We start from the raw sequence: 7,541 nt of genomic DNA, 5'->3' as shown, positions 1-7,541 counted from the left end.
TAGACCACACTGACTCTGGGTCTCCACCTGCAGGAGATGGGTTTCTGTCCTAAGCTGTTGAACGCAGGGAGGTTTAATTGGTTAAGTAACCACAGATAGCAAATACATGTAAGTCTAAGGATCTGTGGCCAGAAGACTATTTGGCAATTTTACCGACAAAGACATGTAAATTGGATTAGAGATGTGTGACTTACCCTTAGGATGCTGCTGAGGCATGAAGTCTTAGCTATCACACAGTTATTAAAAGGGACACACGAAGAGCCTGTAGCTTAGTTGGTAGAATGCTTGCCTAGCATGGACAAGACTCTGGTTCTATCTCCAATCCACACACCATGTCAAAACCAGATGTGGCACTGTGTATGCTTATAATCCCAATGCTTGGGAGATAGAGGCAGGAGAATCAGAAGTTCAGGGTTATCCTTGGCCACATAGCAAGTGTGAGGTCGGTCTGGACTACATGAAATTCTGTTTCGAAAAACCAAACACCCATCCCTAAACCAAGCCAAATTAAAACAACAACAACAACAACAACAACAACAAGCAAACAGCAATGAAACAACAACAAAACCCAGAAATGACCCTGCATTAACTGGCCACTGCGGCAAGAAGCTTCCCTGGACAAGGCAAATGGTGACACTAATTTATGTGTATAAATATAAGAAAAATTTCACAATGGTAAAAAATTAACTTTGTAACACCATTTATACACATCAAACATTGTGTTGAGACTTCCCACAATGTTTCCACTCTTACCGCATACTGAATACACTCCTAATCAACATACAGCTTCTTGAAGCTTAGCGTCAACCTCTTTCATCCTTCACAGTTGTCATGGTGATCATCGTAAACATGTAGGATATTGTGGTATCCAAAAGCCACAGCTCTCCCGGGCATTTGGGCAAGTGGTCCTATTATGTGTTATATATAACCTTGTGACAAACAACCACAGACAGGCCTTTTCCACTCCCTTCCCCCTCGTTTCTTTTGGATTTGTTCCCAGAAATGGAATGAACTGAAATGAAAGATTTTATTTTTTATTTTTTATTTTTTGGCTCTTGGTCAGTAAAGGAATGCCAGCAGGAGAATGTACTAAGTGTGATCTGCTGCCTGCTTCTGACTAGGCTAGAGGTGTGGAAGGAAGGGGAGCCCCCTGCAGGGGTCTGGCACTCAGAGATTTGATTGACCTCAAGGACAGATAAAAACAATTCTGAGAGAAAGTAAAAGGCTGAGGAACAATGATCTGTTGCTATTTTATTGACAACCTGGTTTACGTCAGTCATATTACATTTATTTTTATGCCTGTAGCTCTAAGGGTGTATGTGTGTGCGTGTGTGTGTGCGTGTGTGTGTGTGCTTGTGTGTGTGTGTGTGTGTGAGAGAGAGAGAGAGACAGAGAGAGAGAGAGAGAGAGAGAGAGAAGAGAAGAGAAGAGAAGAGAAGAGAAGAGAAGAGAAGAGAAGAGAAGAGAAGAGAAGAGAAAGACCATTCAACCAACAGCCAGTCTCTTGACACAGCCTACAACCCCCTGGGAAGAGAGTGTCTGAGATTGTTGAGATCAGGTTGGCCTGCGGGCATGTCTGGAGAACTGCCTCAATTGATCCATGTGGGAAAACCCAACCCACCATGAGTGGCACTATTCCTTAGGAAAGATGTCCTGCGCAGTGTGAGTGGTGAAATCTAGCTGAGCACAGCAAAGAATCGAGCATGCACGCACGCATTGATTGCTCTCTGCTTGCTATTGGCTGTATGGGCCAATAGTTACCTACCTGGGTTTTCCGGTAACACTGGACTGGAACCTGGAACTGTGAGCTAAAGAAACGGTTTCTTCTCTAAGCTGCCCTTTGTCAGGGTATCTTAGCACAGCAATAGAAACGAAACCAGAATAGGTGGAAACGCAGAGCTGCCAGCCTTCATGTTTGTGTCCCTTTCACTACTCAGCATTGTCTTGAAATTCACTTTGATTGTAAACTGGTATCACAGTTTGTTGACTCGGCTGACCTCCAGCCTCTTCCAATTGGTAGTATCTGGGGACATGAGGCCGAAAACACACAGCACCCACTTTCTCAGAAGCTCACTCATGCTGGCCCACAGACATCTCTGGATTGCCTCAATTGAACTTGAAACTTGGGTGGGGCTTGTTCAAGTTCAATCCAGTGAGTTCGCCACCATAGTCTAGCTCAGCAACCTCCACTCCTGTTCGCTGTTCCTGTCCCTCTGCACTGTCCCCCACCCCAGATTGGCGTTCACATCTCAAGGAGAACAGAAAAGAACACATTCTGCATGTTCTTTCAGGAGAACTGGTTGTGAATCTGTGTACTCTTTTGGATATGGAACAAGGGTGTGGCCAATTTCTGCATCCCCATCCTTGTGGCCAGACAGAGCTGACCCCCAGCTTCCCTGCCACTTCCGATAGCACAGGAAGCCTGGACAGAGTCCTCTGCCAAATCTCAAGTGTCCCTTTCCTTTCCAGTCCTCACTACAGGGCAGGAATCCTGTTGCTCAAGGTACCTCCCTCCCCGCGTGCTGCTTAGGGTTTGTTTTTTTTCTCTCTCTCTCCATGTGGTTCTTAAAATAGGTGTGCAGGAACTGGCTGTGTTTTACTCACTGGGGGAAGGCGTCTTCAAGAATGGCAGAGACATCCTGGGATGGAGTCAGGGAACGGGAAGGCAGAGAGACAATTGTACCTTTGGGGTTGGTCATTCTGGTTGGGATGTTACGTCTAGTGCTAATGGCTCAAGCATTAATGAGTTGGGGGTGGGGGGGGTGGGGGGCTGTGTAATGGAGACCTCTGTTCCCAGGAGTGGTCTGAAGTAGAGCAAAGATTTTTTTATCTCAAGAATTTTTTTTTCATGAAATCCATAGTGGCATAAAATGAACTGCCTTCAAATCTGCACTTCAGTGGTACCCAGTAATTTTACAACTTGGTCCAACCACCATACTATCTAGGTCATCACCCCAAAGAAAATCCTGTATTCATTAAGCTACTACCTATTCTTCTGTGTCTCAAGCACTTGGCAGCCACTGCCCGATCTGTTTCCTGACTATGAATGCAATGGTTCTGGGTACTTCACAGGAGTGGCCAGCCTCACTTGGCTTCTTTCACTGGTTGTGGTTTCAAAGCCCATCTCTTTGGTGGCATGTATCAGGGCTTTTTTTATTTAATGACTGTGGTAGTTGAATCAGAATGGCCCCCATAGACTCATGCATTAGAATCTTCAGTCACTAGGGAGCGGAATTCTTTGATAGGATTAGGAAGGATTAGGAGGTATGGTCTGGTTGGAGAAAGTGTGTCACTAAGGGTGGGCTTTGAAGTTTCAAAAGCCCATGTCAGGCCCAGACTCTCTCTCTTCATGCTGTCTGCAGATCAGGTTGTAGCTCTCAACTACTTTTTCATCACCGTGTCTGCCTGCATGCCTATATTGCTCCCCTCTGAAACTGTAAGCAAGCACCAATGCTTTCTGTTATAAGAGTTGCCTTGGTTGTGGTGTCTCTTCGCAGTGACGAAGACAACGATTGAATGTATTCTGTTCCATGAACAGACCACATTTGTTATTTCATTCATCTTTCAGTGGACACTGAGGTTGCATCTACCGCTTGGCTACTTACAATGGGTGTTCATGCAGAATCGCTGGCTGTGCGGCTGTACCATTTTCAAATCATACTAACAATGTATAGCATCTCCTTCTTCTTGCTATTTTCTGTGTCTTTTATGACAGCCAGCTCCACGCATGTGAAATGCCTCACTGTCATTTTGATTAGCGCTACTTCAGTGTGAACATCTGAAAGGGAAAGGCCCAAGCTTTAAATAGGTTAGATTAGATTCTAATCTCAGAGCTGCAGAGGGCTTTGGGATCTTTAGTCACTTCCCCAGACTCTCCCATTTTACAGACAATGACATCGGCATCCAGAAGTCACAAGGTCACACAGTAGTGGCTGAGCTAAGGCAGGAAGTCCAATCTCTTGTGTGGGTTCAGTGCACCCCACTCAGACTGCTCTTCACATATATGTGTACCCTGTGCATCTAGATCAGCCTTTCTCAGCCTGTGAGTAGTGACCCCCACAGGGGTAGCATACTATATATCCTGCATAGCAGATATTTACATTACAATTCATAACAGTATCAAAATTACAGTTATGAAGTAGCAATGAAGTAACTTTATGGTTGGGGCTCACAGTAGCATGAGGAACTGTGTTGAAGGGGTCAGAGCTAGAACGGTTGAGAATCACTGGAACATCTGAGTTCTGATTCTGAAGAAAGCAGTTGGTCCATAATCTGCCCGATCTGTTTCCTGACTATGAATGCAATGGTTCTGGGTACTTCACAGGAGTGGACAGCCTCACTTGGTTTCTTTTACTGGTTGTGGTTTCAAAGCCCATCTCTTTGGTGGTGTATATCAGGGCTCTTTTTTTTTTTTTAATGATTGTGGTAGTTGAATCAGAATGGCCCCATAGACTCTTGTATTAGAATCTTCAGTCACCAGGGAGCGGAATTCTTTGATAAGATTAGGAAGGATTAGGAGGTATAGTCTTGTTGGAGAAAGTATTTCACTAAGGCTTGCTGTTGGTATGGCTTGCTGCCACCCACCAACAGAGACAGGAGTGAGTCACTGGCTATAGAGTGAAGCCAGCAGGATTATATTCCAGCTAGCTTCCTTTGTCCTTCTAGGTATTAACCATCCCAGTCTCCCATCTCTCCCATGGCTTAGTCTTTGACTTTTATTTACAGGTAAGTGGAGGATGTTTGGATAAGTGGGTATTTGGATATATGAATGAGTGGGTGGGTGTTGTCCCCAGCACCCCGGCTGCCTGCTAGCTTATGCCCAAAATAACAACACACAAACTATATTCATTTAAACACTGCTTGGCCCATTTCTATCTAGCCTCTTCTAGGCTAATTCTCACATATTAATTTAGCCCATTTCTAATCATCTGCATAGCACCGCTAGGTGCGCTTACCGGGAAGATTCTAGCCTACATCCATCCTGGGTAGGAGCTTCATCGCGTGTGTCTGCCCGGGAGCGGGGAGCATGGCGTCTCTGAGCTCACTTCCTCTTCCTCCCAGCATTCTGTTCTGTTTACTCCTCCCACCTATGTTTTAACCTATCAGGGCCAAGCAGTTTCTTTATTGCTTAACCAATGAAATCAACAGATTAATATATGACACTCCCACATCAGGTGGGTGTATGACTATTCAGATGGGTGTTGGTGGAAGAGTGAATGGGTGCTTGGATTGATGGGTGGATGGATAAATAGATGGATAAATATATGTTTTGAGTGGATGGATGTACAGATGGATGTACAGATGTATGTATGTATGTATGTATGTATGGATGGATGGATGGATGGATGTATGTATGTATGGATGGATGGATGGATGGATGGATGGATGGGAGTCTGAGTGGATGAACAGATGGATAAATTGGTAGGTAGGTAGAAAGAAGGGTGGTCAGTTGAGTAGATGGATGGGTATGTATTTAGGTACATGAATGGGTGGGTAACATGTACAACAATGATGTTTGGATGTATGCATTAGTGGATAGAGGGTATATGGATGGATGTTTAGGTAGCTGAATAGACACACAGTCAGAACACTTCCCCTTTGCTACCATCCTCCTCTTCCACAGGTGAATTCTCTGTGATTCCTATTTCTTTGCTGGTGTTTACAGAAGGTAGGTTGCACTTATTTTGAGTGTCTGCCTTCTCAGGGTCCAGCCCCCTCAATTCTTCCATCTCTTCAGTGAGCTCCCATCCTCCTGTACCAATCTCCTTATTAGTTTTGTCCCAGAAGCACAGACTTGTCTTAGCTCTCCCTTCTTTTACAAACTTCCCTGAACTCATGCTTTTACTGGATGAACTGTTTCCCTTCTCTTTCCCATGGGTAGGCAAGTTCTTGACCACACCCTCCCTGACTCCAAGTGCAGATCCTTGCCCATTCTTAATCCAATCCTCAGCCTTCACTGTCCTGGGTCCCCAAAATCAGCTCTCACAAGGTGAACTGTGTGAGATCTGATCGTGCTCTCTTGCCCACCACATGGAAACTACTGGCCCCTCCCTCCCTTGATCTCTAACAGTCTGCTCTCCTAGTCCCCCTCCTTGACACCCTTATCTCCTTCCCTAAGTCCTCCTCTTGTAGGCAGCCCTTACCTGACCTACTGTTCTATTCCTGGATATCTCTTAAAAATGATTTATGTGCACGTGTGTGTTCTTTCTTTGTTTGTATATATGTGCATATGTGTGTATGTGCCCAGTGAGGCCAGAAGATGGCCTTGGATCCCCTGAAGCTAGAGTAGAGGCAGTTGTAGAGTTATAGAAAGTTGTAAGCCACCAAGTGGGTGCTGAGAACCAAATCCTGATCCTCTGGGAGAGCAGCAGACATTCTTAATCACTGGCCTATCTTTCTAGTCCACGCTTGGCTTTTTTAAAATGTCAGTAATTTCCATATCACAGATAATAAACACTAATCAGCCATGGTCCCTGGATCTTTAAAAATTCTCTCTCTCTCTCTCTCTCTCTCTCTCTCTCTCTCTCTCTCTCTCTCTCTCTCTTCCCATCCACCCTAAAAAGCCAACTTCTTATGAACATATAGTTCCCATAAATGCAAACTTCAAGCATCATGGCCAAAGTGAATCCCAAGTTCATCCTCACATTTGCCTCTCTTCTCTGAGACCCTTGCACAGGGTACATTCATCTGTTATTTGTGCTGTGTATCATTATTTGTGCTGCGTATTTTGCTTTTCTTTTGCTGTGTTAAAACACTATGACCAAAAGCAACATACAGACAGAGAGGTTTATTTGGGCTTATGGTTCCAGAGCATGGCAGGCAGGCTTGGCATCAGGTTCCATCATGGCAGGCAGGCCTGGCATTGGGTAGACATGGTGGCCAAATCAGGAAGCTTAGAGCTCACTTCTTCAACCCCAATCATGAAAGAGACAGAACAAACTAGAAGAGGCTCAAGGCTCTAATCTCAAAACCCAGCCCCAATGACATACTTCCTACAGCAAACCCTCACTGCCTAAACTTCCCCAAACAGCACCACCTACCAGGGACACGTGTTCAAGTCCTGGAGCCTGTGGAAAGCACTTCCCATCCAAATCACCACCTACAGGTGTTGTGATGCTTGGCTCCAGCTCTGGCCGTGGTATTGTATCATTTCTTGTTTTAGAAGCTACCCTATTTGCACGCCAGCAAACCCCACAGCACCGTGTGTGGGTTAACCCAGTCAACACTGGACACAGGATGAGTTAAGATTTTCTATTTTGCATATAGCCAATGGCAAGGTTGTGAGCAGCAAGAGCCCCAGAGGATCCGAGATCCCCTGGAAACTGCCTTTCTGTTTTCCACTGTGTTAAAGCAGCCTGAAGCTCTCCCCAGATGCAGGCAGATGACTTTGTACTTCTAAACCTCCAGATGATGCTGTCCTTAGCTCTGAGAATTTTGTTGCCAGCATGAGGCTTGGGTCTCTGTCTGTTTTCTAGCACTGGGCAAGAGTCTCTGGCTGGAAACTTTCTGGTGGCAGAGAGTCTTATACCAGATGCAGTCCA

This window comes from Microtus ochrogaster, chromosome 1, assembly GCF_000317375.1.
Source record: "Microtus ochrogaster isolate Prairie Vole_2 chromosome 1, MicOch1.0, whole genome shotgun sequence".
NCBI classification, from domain to species: domain Eukaryota; kingdom Metazoa; phylum Chordata; class Mammalia; order Rodentia; family Cricetidae; genus Microtus; species Microtus ochrogaster.
This window is presented reverse-complemented; position numbering follows the sequence as displayed.